This window comes from Athene cunicularia (genome assembly GCF_003259725.1).
Source record: "Athene cunicularia isolate RWA chromosome 2 unlocalized genomic scaffold, athCun1 chr2_part1, whole genome shotgun sequence".
Classification (NCBI taxonomy): Eukaryota; Metazoa; Chordata; class Aves; order Strigiformes; family Strigidae; genus Athene; species Athene cunicularia.
The window spans coordinates 23366043-23382380 of NW_020799095.1; the positions used below are offsets into that span (position 1 = coordinate 23366043).

Sequence of the window (16338 nt, forward strand, 5' to 3'; positions counted from 1 at the left end):
GAAAATCTTACAGTTAACTGTGTTGTATTGTGTTTCTTTCCATGGAAGAGTGTCAGATAACATGGTTATGTGCATGATATATTAAGCCCTAAATGATATGAAGGAACTGAGTTATGTATTTAGCTTTGGTATTTATTTCTTCCTTGGTCAAGATAGCGGGAGGATGGTGATACTGAGTTAAATACAATGTATGTATGTAACTGTGTGCTACTGGTACAGTAACTCATATAATTTTGTTATTCTGTTGTCCTTAGTTGTCTTTTGGATGGTAAGAAGGTTGACTTGGAATGTCATGTTTACAATCAATAAATTTGTCAGTGGCCTCACTGAATAGGTTACAATAATGTAGCATTTTGTGCAAATAGACTATTTACATTTGTAATGGTAGGCAATCTGTAAAATAAAAAAGTAAAGTATTTTGAGTTTTTTAATGGAAATTATGGTATTGTGCATTTTTTTTCTTACTATTAAAAAAATTAGTTTTAAATGCATATGAAAACTTTGTCTTCACCAATGATTCCACTTAATAGAGAAGTAACATAAGGATACAGTCATGCTCTAGGGTATTTGAAAATTGCCTCGAGTTTTCTCAGTAGCTCAAGGCATTTTGACAAGATGGGTCTAGGGCTGTTGCAGATCCTGTGACAAATTCATGTCACATTTGGTATTACAGTTTGTAAGATAGAATTTACTGTTTCCCCCATTTGGGTAATCTGTGTGAATAGGAGATGCCTGTCATTTAAGAGATTAATGAATGACTATCTGTGAGTAAAATTTATTTTTCCTTACCTCTCAGTTATTTGTGGTAACACAATGTGTGTCATGTTATGGAGACATAAATTACAGAAATCATAATTATTTATGTGAAATAAAAGAAAAAGTAGGTAAAATCCAAGCACTCTGTCCTCCTATTGAAACTGATGATTTCATTTGAGGTTTGATGTCACTGCAAAACTATTGAAGTCATCTTACAGGCTAAGTGAAAGTTGGCTAATATTTTTTTGCTGTAATCTTTGACTATAAGCAACCTCAAATAATAGTGGTGGTTTGTTTGTTTGTTTGGGTTTTTTTTGTTTTTTTTTTTTTTCCCACAGTGATTCTGGTAGCTATTCATGTCACCTGCACCTCATATTTACTTTAGCTTCTATGTTTGAAGTCAATAACCTGATTTTTAATGGAGATACTCTTGGTTTGCACCCTAGAGGAGATTTGCCAGTATTATATATCTTAGCTAGACAGTGTGAATACCCTTCATGAGCCAAACTCTGTGGTTATTCAGTAAGCTTCAGTGCAGTCAGCAGGATCACATGGATACAGTAGAGTTCAGAATTTGTTTAGTATGCTCTATTAACATATATTATTTCGTTGAGAATAATAGTCTAATATATTATTCACTCCTTGCATGAAATCGCAAGGAAGTGTGTAATGAAAGTGAACATTATGGTGAGATTTTTTTCATGCATGGTAAATTGTTTATAAAGTCCTTTGTATACCCAACAAAAACCCCTCTCACTAGGAGAATTGGTTCGGGTGAGTATGTTAATTCTGTAGCCAGAGTAAGACTGTCTGCTCATACTAATCAGTTAATTATTGAAAGGCATTCCAGTAAAGTAAATAATCTAGTCTGAATATGGGAGCAATACTAGGTATCCACCATAATAGAAGCAAATTACTATGGGCTAAATTTTGTAGAGTAAAATGGTACAATAAGCAATTCTGAGATTTCCCTAGGGAGAGAAAAAGATGACCTTTGGCCTAAATTTACATCCTGACAAGGAGAAAATAAATTTTAATTCCTTGCATTTTAAGATAATGTTATTTTTCCAACACTTGATTGGAACTTCTGTTCTTGGAATTAGTGGTTTGCTAAGAAACTGTAAAAATTGCAGATGCACTGGATGTAGTAGCATTCTGTAACCCAAATTTCAAAGTACTAATATGAATTTTTGTGGCTTCTTTCTTACTAATACTTGAACTCTGTGTTTTTAAATGTAAATGTATGGGTTTATCTGATTTTCTTGTGCCCTAATGCTCCATATGCCCATTCCATTATGTAGTACTTCTTGTAGAAGATCCTAATCTAAGAATGTTAAACAAAATATGACTGTTGTCATATGACTATTCACAAGAATATTGTGAAAATGGAAAATGAATGTTAAAACTACATGTACAGAAGCCTAATTAGAAAATCTGTTGTGTGAAATACTTGTGCATTGGTTTCCACATGCTTTCTGAGAGGTAATTACCATGACAATTTGTTGTTAGGCCACTTACACTGTGTATATGAAGTCATCATTGGAAGACTTAAACCAAAGCTGTTAAAAGCGAGTGAGGTTGTGTTGAAGGGGAGAATCTGCAAGAATGATTCCATTGTCAAAAAGACCTAGTTGGTATCAAATTTATCCCTGTGCACAATGGTTGTGGAATGAAAGCCTGTGGGTTTTGGGGATCCTGGCCAACAATTCAATACAAGAGAACTGAACTGTGGTTTGATAATAGTGTCTTTGTTGTAGATAACAGAAAAACAAGGCCATGTTTTGAATGAAATGGGTGATCGAAGTTGAAAGTTTCTTGATGCCCAGGTCTTAATTCAGAAGAGGTTTTGAATAAATTGAATTTGTGGTTCCTGTTTAAAGCTCATTAACTTCTTTTTTATGGCTAATAGTGTGTTTTGTTCAAGGTAGTATTTTGGAACAGCCAAAACCATTTTTAGTGTCATGTTTGTTTGTAGATCTATCCAAAGTATAAATGACATCATCTTGCAGCTTGGTTCACTTGCAGGTGTTAGGAAACAAGAGCTAGAGCTAGAGGAATGGCTTTCAGATTTATCAGGTAGACCAGCAGCTCAGACATTTTCTTTAGTCACAAGCCTAGTATTTATCTTCTCCTTTTGTCCAGAAGACTCAGATCCATAATTATCATTGCATAGATCAGGGGGAGAAATTATTTTGTGTTAATAGTTACTTGCCTTCATTGAAGCATTCTGCAGCACAAGATACTACATTTTAAGATAATAGCTAATTGCAACTGGGATGGTCATTCTTGCCCTTTCATCTAGTGCATATTCAGTATTGGCTTATAAAACTGGACAAATCTCCTTGAGCAAGCTCTCATGCAAATCGCTCTGGACTTTGATCTCTGTTGTTCCAGGGGAATACAGCTCTTAGCTCTTAAAACACAATCTGGCCTTTTGTACAGTTGATTCTGAATGTTAGTGCCAAGATCTTAATGGATTGCAAACTTTCAGGGACGAATTAATGTCTGTCTTGTGACAAAAATTTCTTTTGACGAAGATATACCCACTTTAGATGTTAGGTAGCTGCTTCAGCACATCTGTGTTGTCCTTTCTTTTACTGTGCATCATCTATGTAGTATCTAGTAAAAAGCTACATGGATTTCTGTGAGATGGCTTTTCTGAAAAGGAAACACCTGAAAGAATATGTTGCCCCTAGAAGACTCTAAATTGCCTTTGTCTTCCAGGCTTAGTGATAGTCTTGAATTTGAAGGTGAATTAGAAATACTTGCCATGTTCTACATGGTACAGAATGAAAGGCCCATGGTAAATGCCATGAAGCAGTATCAAATATAAAAACTTGACAGTAACTAAGGTATATGATGAGATGGCCATGCATAAGAACTACTTCAGGCTTTATTTACTTGAAGTAGCTAAATGTTTTCATTATTTCCAGGGATATTTTACGTACCTAATTTATTTTTTTTTTTTTTTTGACTCTCAATTAAATCAAGCATTTCTTTACCAAGAGGGTGGTCAAACACTGGAACAGGCTTCCTATAGGGGTGATTGATGCCCCAGGACTGTCAGTGTTTAAGAGACATTTGGACAATGCTCCTAATAACATACTTTAACTTGGTAAGCCCTGAACTGGTCAGGCAGTTGGACTAGATGATCGTTGTAGGTCCCAAAATAGTCTATTCTCTTCTATTCAAACATGAGCTGTGGGCTGGTTCTGCATTGAAAGTGTAAACAATACCTTCATACCAATGTATCTGCCATACTTCAGATGGTCTGGCTGCATGCATTCTTCTCAAGTTTAACTGTATACTGCCTGCCTGACAGCACTAGAAGACGCCCCTTCGGAACAGTGTAACTTTCCCTAGGAAGACTGGGTTTCAAATAGAATCGAGAGCAAATATTTAAACAGGGTAAAAATAGGCCCCTGAGAACCTGAGACAGCCTCTGGGATATACTTCAGTCAATCTTACATAGTTTGCAGGATGCTTATTTCCAGATTAAGGCTTGAACACCTGGCCTATTTAAATAAGCAAGGCAAAGGTAAAAATTAGATATGAGTCATATATACAGTTGTTTGTATATGTCTCTATCTATATGTAACAGCTTTAGGTTCCCTGAGACAGAGGTTAGCTCTGTAATTAAATTTTTGTGTGAAATTCCTGATGTTTAGCACATTAGAAGGAGAAGGAGCATGGAAGTCTGGGTCCTGCTGCTTTTTCAAAGAAGTGCACGTGCATTTTCAACCTGCCCAGAACATGCCCATGTATGTGCTATACTCCTCCTCAGTGAAATAGAAATTACTTCTTATGTCTAGCAAAGGTGCACCGAGGTGAATATGTAGGGCATAAGACTTGTCAAACTCTATGGTGTGTGTGTGTGTCATGTGTCCTAATCAAGCTTCAGAAGGATTTTTCCTGTGAAGCTCAGAAAAGTCACAACTTATTTTTACTGAAGGTTTTTTTGGTGTTTTTTTTTTTGTTTGTTTTGTTTTGTTTTTTTAACTTTGTAATAGTCAATCACAGTGACATGAGATAGGGGTTTGCTTTTATTTACACCCTGCCTAGCCCCATTCATCTCCAGGAATCACGAGGCTATTTCAGACTTTAAAAAAGAAATGTCTTTGCAATGTCTTTCTACGTCATTTTGCTTTTGCCAGTGAAAACATGCACCGCTGTGTCACTGTTATTATTTGGCCTGAACATTTGCACAGATTATAGGATGCTGCCACAATTTCTAGTAACTTCAGCAGTCATTTCTTTTAATAGAACAATAGAACCAAATGACCCTTGATCAACAATTTTTCATAATTGTTTTATTTTGAATATCCCACACTAACCAGCTTCCAGATGCACATCAAACTTTTGTAGTCTGTTGTTGAGCCACATGTTAAAAAAAGGGTTCAATATCTGATCTAATTTTATGTAAATAGTATATAACACTGTATGAAGTTGAATGACTTAAAAATAGAATTTCTGTGAACTCAGCTAGTATCTGGTCTAAGTGTTCACTTAGGGCAGTCAATTTATTTAGCAAGTTCATATCTGAGGGCTTGATAGAAATGACCATATATGATATTTGTAAAAAGATGTGAAATAATTATTTTAGATATAATTGGGGGGAGGGGCATTTTGGAAAATAAATGACACTTTGAGGGTTTGTCCTCGATTACACAATTATGTTATAAAATAATTTTAGCTTTGTTTGCTTGATTAGAAAGTGAGGCTAAATTTTGTCTTCAAGTATGGAAAGGATTACAAGAACAGAAAGGTTGTTCCGTCTTCAAACTGTGAAAACGTGTGTTGTTTCTTAACTTTCTCTGAGTTACAAGGGTTTTTTAACTAACAAAACCCATTTATTTATAGATAAATTGAACTGCAGTCACTGTTGGTTTTGTTGTTTAGCTACTGTCTGTGCTTTGCTCCTTTGGCACAACAGGGCTCTGCACAGTAAATATTAAACTTCCCTTCCTTGAAGACAAAAATTCTTTACAGGTGAGTCTGAAACGGTTACACGGACAAGAACTAACTGCAGTCACAGGCCCATGCTTTTCTTAAGTAGGCAGAAATATTTTTTTTTAACCTTGTTTTCTATAATCTAATGGCAGAGACAAGTATATTATTGTAAGAATCACAAGACAAACAGAAATGCCTTCCTTTGAAAAATGTACTAGTTGCAATTATCTCTGAAGTTTGCTGGATCTGTGTCTGGTAAAGGACTGGTTTTTAATATTTATTTTCTCATCCCCAACCAGTTTTTAGGGAAAAAAAAGATACTACAGGTACTGCCAACCTTGTCTCATTTTGGTCTTCAGGCCATCATAACTCTAGAAGGTTAAATTTAGCCCTACCTAGAACAAGCCCCCACTGCCTACATTTCTTTTCCAGTGGAAGAGGACAAAGTGAATAAAGATAATGGGTGGTTTTCATGTATGGGGAGATACTTAGAGACTCTGCTTATGGGAGGGATAGGGAAACCCATGAATTCTGAAAGGAACAATGATCAAAATGAATATAAAGATCTTGTTTTCAACCAATTTTGTTCAGCAGCTGATTCTTTAAAAGTACAGGTATATATATTCAATGATGTGAGAAATTCCATTTCATGTAATGCAGGAGACTTGGAGAATTCTACCTCAAGTCTGACACCCTTGAGAGAAGTTGTGCTAGCTCTGCATTTGCAGTTTAGCACTTTTTCTGTAAGAAACGAATTGTGACATGGTGGAGATGGAATTGATGCTGTGTTCCTGGATGTTTCTCAGGCTGCACAAATCAGGTTTAGAAACAAGTGGGTATTGTTGTTCTTCCTGAGTTGTAGTCCATACTGAAGGGTGGTAATTTTTAATTTTTTAAAATTTTTCTCGTACAAATATAGATACCTCATATCTCTGAGTCCTTGTACTCAGAAACTGGTGTTACAACCTGACAAACTGAAGTTTTTTGTGTGTGCTTTTTTGAAGTGGTGCAAGCAATATGGACTGAAATATAAAATCTAATTTTCTTTTAAAATCTGTTTTAAAAGCCTGCTCTTTTCAGATAGTATCCAAGATGAATATTCTCTTCATTTTGTATCTGCAGATACTAGCCTGGGTGAATAGTGACTGGTGATTTCGGTTAAGCATCAAGTAAACATACTAGAAATATGAATGGGTTTTTAAAATTGTATTTTATTTTAAAATTTATAGTGAATGTCATAAAAGTAAAACCGGCAGGAAATTAGATAGAAAACTATACACTAAAAACTTGCAGAATAATGTGATCATTTGATAGAATTCAGTGTTTGAGAACTAAAAATCCTTAGATTAAAATGCTTGTCAATCAGTGGGATTTTTTTTTTTTCCACTGAAGAATTTGTTCACGTTTTGTATGTTGTTTCTCTGAAGTTTGGCTGAATGCGAGTTTAAAACAACTGCTTAAAATGTTTTCATTATAATGATCTCTGCTACTATTGCCTGTATATGTTGCTTGGGATTAAGTGCGGTTGTGCTTGGAAAAAAGGTAATAGGTTTCCAGCACAATGAAGCACAAACAAAGAATGCTTAAGTGAAGATTAATTTAATGATCTTAAATGCCGATTAATCTGTTGGGTTTTTTGAGCAATGTCAATCAATAAATAACGCATTGGAATATACAAACCTTCAAATGAAAAACTTCAAAGCATGTAGAAGGAAGGATGAAAGAATATGGGAAAAGCAAAGCAGTTTGTGGTAAAAGCAATGTGTGCTTTGTGTGCTTTTTGACCACTTTTTTTTTTTTTTTTTTTTTTTTTTTTTTGTCTTTTTATTACTACATCTCTCTTCTGCTTCTGCAGTCTTAAATAGTCCTCCAACTCCTGCCAAGTTTCTGGGCATTCAGAGCTCTTGGCCATTTGTATTTTGTGCAAATATCTTCGTGTAATTTGCGTATTTTTACCAATTCCAGTCGCTAGTCCTTGGTCTTCCGCAGATTATTTCTTTTTCTTCATAATGCTGGATTTACATGGGAAGCCTGCTATAGGATGTTTAAATGAATTTAGTTGTCCTTGACATTTCCTTGCCCACTGATATCCGCCCAGTTTTCTTTCTATCTGCATCTCTACTTACACCTTCTATCACATATTCTTTTTAGCCCTATGTTATTCCCTTTACTGGCAGATTTACTTTTTAAATTCAATTTTAATGTTTTAAAATTATTTTTTTCTCTGGAGATAAGTGATCATGTCCCACTTCTGTAGAAAAGAATAAGCCATATAATGGTTTTGTACATCTACAATCCGTCTTTCTCAGTAACGGCTGACAATTTAAAAAGCGTGGTTTAACCTTTTTTTTCTTCATCACTGTTTGTAGCCTTAATGTTCCTTTGCATCTAAATGTTCAGATTCATTGATATTCATTGTTATCAAGTTTAGCTGGCTAATTTAAGACCATTTTTATCAGTTTACAAGGATATATTTGGTTTATCTTTACTAGTCTTACGTCCCATTTCTCTTCAAGTCTCCAGACATCATGATCTTTATCATATGTTTTTGCTTTGTTATGTTAGCAGAGTTATCAGCATATCAAAAAAGTTGCTGCAGGCCCATCCTGAAAACTCTGCAGCAGTGACACTGGTTTGCAAGAACCACTGTGCAAAGAAGCCGTAGGGATCCAGCCATAGGGAACCATGTATCTCCCTGCCTTAATCCTTTTATCAGATCAAATGGGGCAAACACTTCACTCGGTATTAGTACTCTTACTTTTTCAACCAGAAAACTACACTGTATTAGCATAATTATTTTATAAGGGGTTCCTGATTGATTGCAACCCAGAGGCCATCTCATGCTATGCAATTATTATAAGCTTTCTTTACAACTGCTGTGTACTCTGATCTTATTTGTTTTATCTCCCTTTCGTTATCAGCTATGTAATTTGAAATATTTGAAACACTATGGACCTATCTTCACTAATTTCCTCACTTATTTAAAAATAATTAGATGGGAAAGTTATTGACATTGTTAATAGGCTAGGATTTTTAAAAGAATGCTGTGCTGCAATAGAAATTCTTCTTTGCCTTAGCTTTTTACTTCACAAAAATTAATTAGGTAAGCCAGAGGTTGCTAACAGTTATGCTTAAACATCACAAAAAGTTTTAAGTTGGTAATTCTTCAGTTTTCAGCCTCTTCATAGAAATAAATATTGAATTTAGCAAACAGCAAGAAATGTAAGTTATGGTTCCAGCAAAACATACCAACTTTCAGACAATAAGAAGTAAACCTTAAGCAAGGTAAAAAGGGACTGTTATAGTCTCTCTTTCCTGCATGTTGCTTCTTGCCAAAATACTGTAGTCTTACACTTATCAAGTTAGCGCCAGCACAGTAACTCTTTTTGATTACCTTTGCTATATTAGAGTGGATTGCCAGGCAGGCCAACTCTAGGTGGGAACTCTGCACCGCCTCTTTGGTGCTTGGCACTGATGGCCCTTCCTTGAGTCTTGCTTCATCTGATGGAGTGATGCATTGGGATCATCACTGGACAAGTTATTTGGGTACAAGAATGTTTAAAAACCTAGATTTGTAATAATAGAGCCAAGTTACAAAAATACAGAACTACAAGTTAAACTTATACTGAACAGTAATGAATCTTCTTATCAGTTTCAGTGTCTTACCTAGATTTTGAGTTGGGTCAACGTGACCCAAAATATTCTGAGATCTGTGCTTTCTCTGTTCCTATATTTAAAGGAAATCTCTAGACCAGGCTGTTTGAGAACCTTCATCTTTTATAACCAGGAACAACATGGCTTGATTGTAGTTTTCTTTTTGGATGATCCTTATTCCCAGAGATTATACCATTGGACATCATATGCTAATACTTTTCCTCATCTTCCCCAAGTTTCTTAAAAATATTTGTAATGCCTTTCTTGATTAGGTTACATTTATGGCTTAAGGGTGCTGTCCACTACCTGCAGCCTTCTTAAGGCAGAATGTCTTTGCAAAATCTGTATGTAAATATTGCTAATTCTTTCAAAGTTCATAATGTTTGTTACTGTCTTTCATAAGGAGAGATATGTTTTCATTGTCTACAGTGTCAGTGTGTATAGCTGAGTTAGCCTAAGCTCCACTTACAGGAGAAAGAGACAAAAAAACTTTAGGGTGTATTTCATTTTTCTAGATGTCAGCTTGGAGAATGACTTACTTTGTCCTTAATCTGCATTCCCTAGGAGCCCAGTTTAGATATCTACCTTATGTCTATTTTTAGTCAGAGTCTGTGTAGAATTTTTAGATAGATTCTGAAGACTGTAGTGTTCAGAGAGCACAGCCTTCACTTGGTTTTAAAATATAGGGCAGCCCATTGCACAAGTGCTTGGTTTAGATTAGGTTCATCATTATTCCAGGAAATGGGGAGATACAGAAGTAAAGAATGCAAAGTACTTTCAAAGATGTTTGAATATAAATTTCTTGAGAAGAATGTATGGACAAGAGAGATTAATGCTGGGGGGGAATCTCTTCACAGAAGCTTGACATTTAAACCTGATCTGCCAGACAACCAGTCATGAATATGAAATCAAAATGTCATTTCTGGGCTTGTGTAGGTGCGGCGGGCGGAGGAAGCAAGCAGCCGATTCAATGTGAATGATAGAGCAAGCTTCAACTTTATTGAAAGAAATCACACCTTATATAAGCACTCTACAATACACTACTTGCAACTCTATTGGATACATTAAAGAAACTACATTATAATATCTCAGCCATTGGGTACATCTAAAAGGTCACATTATAATATACCAGCCCCTTGTGGCTTTTCTGGTATGCATAAACATCTTTCTTGCTGTGAACCTGCTTCTCTCCCATGGGTTGTTTTGCTTTCACCCTCAAGGTCATAATGTGCCCCAACTTATCTCTGTGTTCTCACAACAATCCTCACTAGCACAACTGAGCCCTGGGTCTTCATCCTTGTTTACATAACTGTACCCTGGGTTCTTTCCTCTGTTAACCTCAGGTGGCTGGGACCGACTTCTGCAGGGAGCTATGGCCGACCAGCTCCTGCAGGGAGCTATGGCCTTGCTCTCTGCAAGCCGTGCTCCAACATGTAGGTTTGGTTTTTATATTGTGGATATCCACAGCTGTAAATTATGTAATCATATTTACTATAGCAGTAAAGTTCATTTTTTATTTCTTTTTTTTTTTTTATTGTAAAGAATGCCGAACAAAGTAAGGAAATCACTGGAGTAACTACTGAATTTTAACTGTCAAAATCAGAAATAAGATAAACTAATCCAGGTAGGAAGCACTTTCTGAAATTAATGTTGAACTTTTTCACTGCTCTTAGTTAGACTAAGGCACAACATATACTGATCAGTCTGGTTCATAAACTTATACAAGCCTGGGTATCTGATTTTTTTTTTTTTTTTCTTTTTGGTCACAATATAGTCCAATATTTTCTTTACTATTGGTATAATTGTAGAAAGCAGTGATTACTACTTATTCCTCCTGGGTGATTTACAGAATTTACTTTGGTAAGAATGGCATAAATGGGAATCTTCCTTTAGGCATTTCAGTAAGCAGTCTCTAATTCTTTATTGCCCTGGAACCACAGTGCAACTTTGCAAAGTCTAGACATCTCCAACCAGCGCTGTTACCTACTGCAATGCAAAAGCTGAAGCTGAGGCTAACAGGTTGACCAAATTATAATGCTATCCACAGTGTCTTGCTTGCTTGCTACTAATTCCCAAATCTGAATATCTGTGAATAGTTTGGTTTAGGTAATAAGAAATATTAATCTGTAAATGAACCTCTGAGATCCAAATTGAATGTCTGAATAAGTATCAATTATTATTCATTAAAATGCAAATACAGATAGGCACTTTAGAGGCAGTTTAGGTAGTCAAAATAAATAAGACAGAACATAAATAATTAGACACTTATAAGATGCATATAATATATTACCATGTTTGCTGGACACAGGCATCATAAAGATCTGTTTTTCCTTCAGCTTTATGCAGCAGCCTCACAACATTTTTCGTCTCTTATGACTGTTTAGAATATTCAGGTGCCACAGTTCATAGTTAAATTTTATTAGCTATGTTCTAAAGATAACTTTTTCTATGGCAATAAATTTTAGCTGTATGATGTGCATTCACTTTAATGAATTCTGTAGTTAAATCCCTGTAAATAGTTTAAAAAGCCTACTCTCAGTGTCACAGTGGATTGCAATATTTTAGTTTAGCACTTAATGAGCATATGTTTTCTGGGTTTACATGTTTTATACTTTTGGTTCAGTGCACAGGAAAACCATTAAGCCCTCTACACACAGATGTCAGTCAAGTAACTAAGAAAAGTGACAATGAACATTTTGAGAATTTTTCTCCTGAATGATATGGAGGGCTCCTCAAGGTAAATGCTTGGAAGGATAATGCTCAATTTGAGGATGATTTGTAGCAACTCTTTTGGTTTTAAAAGTGCTATCACGAAAACATGAATTGAACAACAAAGTGCACCAGAACTTTTGTGACATGGATATAACAGTAATGTGTTGTTATTAACTTTTAAACGTCCTTCAAGATTACAAATTTGCAACAATCTGCTGATGGCTCTATGATAACAGAGATTGCACTTGGTCCGATAATAATATTTTTCATTAAGCTGAATCTGTGTGTATTCATACACGTACCCAATAAATGCTAAGTATAGCCACATGTCAACATTTAACTCGTCATTAGCTCTTTACTTAGGTGTTAAAATGATCAAGTAACATAAAAATAATTGTAGATAATGTTAATTAGTAATCTGTTGCATCCTTTGAATCTGGGAAGAAATGGGATCCAAATATAAATTCAGTAATGGTACCCTATCTACTAAGAACAATATCTTAAAGCAAATTTGGTTTAGATATTATTGAGAACATGGCTTTTTACATTTGAAAACTGATATATTTATTTTTTTTAGTGAGTTCAAGTGACAGATTTTCATGGTCTACAGAAGACCTTGTTTTGATGTTTTCTTCCTGTATAATATTATTGTGAAACTTTATCATGTTAGATCCTTTTATAAGTACTATGAAATAAAATAAAGTAAGAATTAATTGATTTTTATTTATTTCTGTTTGCCATATGATAGCACCAAAATGAGAGTTTATTTTAATGTCATTAGAATTAATTAACATATACTTGGCAAATATAAATTATGGTCCAAGTCCTTGGTGAATTCCAAATCACATTCAAATGAGTGGTATTTTTACAGAGGACAATCTCCTAGACTTTCAATTTGTTTCAGTCCCTGAAGTCTGATGTGAATCGTTAGGTAAAGTCACACAGGAATTGTTTTGCTTTTTCCTGAAGCCAGGCATTCAGTGGCATCAAAACCAGATATAAAGCAGACTAGATAGTGAACCAAAATTGTAATGATGTGAGGAGATGAAAAGGTATGAGAATTAAATACTTCATATTTTCATTCTGGTTAAGTATAGCAAAGGCAGAGAAAAAGGAGAGTTGCAATAAAATATTCTGTGTAAATGCTGAAGCAGAAGTTGGATGATTGCCCTTTTCCTTTATGTATGTTGAGCCTTAATTTATAAACATCATCATCCCAATTACTTTTTCTCACTGGTGTCACTCACTGTTTGCCCCTCTGCCACCTATAAATGTCTCCAAATAATAAAAAAGATAGATCTCATTTTCATATGGGGAGCTATTTTCCAGATTTTCTTTAAAAAGCAGGCAAAGGGCACTGTGTGCTGTAAATGCTAGAAAAGGAAATTCTCTGCATAGTGGCAAGAGTGAAGTATTACTATGAAGACTAGAAATAGAAATCCCCATGCCCTCCCCATGTGAAGAACATGGATTATGCACAAAACCTTATTTCTTCCTTTGAGTTTACTTCCAGTAGTTGCATCAGGACCTTGCAATACTTGTAACATAGTGTTCACTTTGTATTACCTTTTTACTCATTCACCTATGACCTTCACCTCTCTGACCTACTGTCTGTTATTATTTATCTCTGTTAAGATGAACTGGTATCTCTGTGAAATAGAATATTTCATAAAGGGTTTATATATATATATATATATATATATATATATATATAAATTCTGGTTTTAATGTCATTTAAGGCTGCAGTTATGTCCATATAAAAGTCTGCTTAGGTGCAAGGTGTCACAGACTGTCTAAATAAATCTAAAGAAAAACTTCCAGTGCCAAAATATTTATGGTGGGAATTCTGTGTTTTAAATTTATTTAATGTAAGCCTCTTTGTAAAATTGGTATCTTTGACCTTATTATTATTATGTTCTGATATATACAGAATTTACAGTTGTAAAAATACTCCATCCTGCGTTATGATAAAAAGTATAGTTGCAGATGAGACAGATATATGTAAATACTAAAAAACACACAATAAAGAGAGACGAGATCCGAAGTGGATTTGGAATACTAACATCTGAGACACATAATTGCAAGAAGGAATTACATATGCAAAATTAGGAGTTTAAGATCTAACTTTATACTTCAGTTTGGGTTTAATTGCATCAATGAGCTTCTGAGCTCTATCATGTATAACTTTTAATGTTTTGTTCATTAATTTTTTCTATTTTTTTCATTACATAATATGTGTTACAGATCAGGTTTCCAAAGACTTGGAAACTTCTCACATAATACTCTCAATAGTTCCAAAATAGTTACACCAAATAGTTCCAAATCTGTTACACCGAAAAGAGGAAAAAGAAAAAGTGAGCTATCAAAAATGCTCTGTGTGTGTGCACACTGGACATATTTTACGTTAGAAAACTATAACTTTTGTCAAGAGGGGCTTGTTATCTTGAAATGAATTGCATGAACTCTATGTATTCATACAGTTCAACTCTACAGAAGATGAAAACACTAGATACTATAATCTAGGACTATATAATGCATCTACACAGTAATTACAGAATGCAAAAATGTGCCATTCATAGTATTATTGGTATAACAGTTGTGATTGAATTATTCAAAACTGCAATGTATATGGAGGGGAAAAAGTCTGTATGGAAAAGAAATACCTGGTAGTGACCATTTGTTTTGGAAATGAGCAGATATAAATCAAATGAACATTGAAAGACATGTTCTTATTGAAAATGAGGTTTATCAAATGATGATCAAAAAAAAAAAAAAAAGAGGAAATTGAAAGTTTTAGAGTCTACCAGCTGTCAGCAAAATAGTGTAATGAATTATTTTTGTAGTTCATGGGATTTTATATAAAACCATCACAAAGGTGGCAAGCACAACTAAAAATACACACTTCTATTTATGCTAAGCTGTACCCTTTGCCAAGGGATGAGAAAAATGTATGCTCTGGTGAACAGGAGGTCATCGCATCAAGGCTACTTTAAACGTTTGAGGAAGATCCCTGTTTCCTGGGTTTGTATCTGTTAGTAACTGAAATTACTACACTGTTCAAAAAATCATGTGTTGTTTAGGTCCCTCGACATTAATTTAAACTCATGATCTTCTGTGTATTAGAATAGTAAACTGAGATACTTCTGGCATTCTAATTTTAGTAGTCAGATTTCTGTTTGCAAGTAAATAACAGGATTCATATTCTTGCTTTTACGTTTTGGGCGCTGGATTGGTGTCATGATGCTTCCTTCTGTAATCTGTTGCAGATTCTTGTGGTAAATGGCAGCAAATGAAAGCCCTTCACTGCATATGTGTTTCTTCTGAATGCTGTTTATGGCACCACTGTTTATTAGGGGAAGGCTTAGAACTAGTTTTATTTTGTTTTGGTTTGTTTAAATAAACCTTAATTATGTGACAGGAGTAGGGAGAACATCTACATCAACTGTCTGTTGCATTAAATCATTGGAGCTGCACTTAAATCATAGGGTTGGAACTGAGTCACAGGAACATGTGTCTGTGCTTTTGGAAAAGATATTTCTATTTTTTTAATACTGTTGTCATGTGAAGCTTAATAGACCTAATTGGCCTTAGGGTTGAAGTCTGAAGCATTTCAACTTCAAACTTAGGAAGGGATAAGAATCTGAACTTTATCTTGTTGCTATTTATTTCACATCTATCAAATAGAGAAAAACATAAAGAGTTACAGTTACTCAATGTGAGCTGTATCTCATTCCTTACATGTAAATTCATTTATTTTGAAATGTCAAGAATAGGCAATCCACCCTCTAGCACAAACTATTTTATATGGTAAGGGCTTGTCAGCATTTTATTACAATTCCTTTCTTCAGGCTATAAAAATTTTGCTTCAAGCTGAAAGCTGAATGTGAAATATCAGCCTCATGATAAACTTGCTTTATCAAATTTGGCTGATTGGCTTCACTTTAAACAGTTCAGAGATTCAACCAAACAGCAATTTTTTGCTTTTGACCGTTCTGATGTGTGCATTAATCAAATTAACTTGTTTGTACATAATCAGCTGTTTCATGGTGCTCATGTGAAACTCTTGGTGTTTTTACTGTAAAAGGCTGCCATTTATGTGGACAAAACCAAACATTAGCATGTGGATGAGATTTCATTTCCATCACTTAATCTGAATATCTGCATATTAGTCTTCCTAATTGTGCCCACAGAGCTTCATCTAAAATTCTCTGAATTAAAGTAAATATGTGTCATGGTTTAACCCTGGTGGGCAGCTCTGCCCCACAC

At 34.8% G+C, this 16338-nt stretch overlaps 1 protein-coding gene across 2 annotated transcripts in view; it reads left to right on the top strand.

Moving 5' to 3' along the window:
• The first annotated feature begins 746 nt into the window (after nucleotides 1–746).
• The window catches only part of THSD7A (thrombospondin type 1 domain containing 7A), a 267649-nt gene continuing 252057 nt past the window's right edge, over nucleotides 747–16338 (top strand). For both annotated transcript variants that reach the window (XM_026841560.1, XM_026841561.1), the window contains exon 1: nucleotides 747–764. The gene's annotated coding sequence lies outside the window, so the exon portion shown is untranslated. The remainder of the gene's footprint in view (nucleotides 765–16338) is intronic.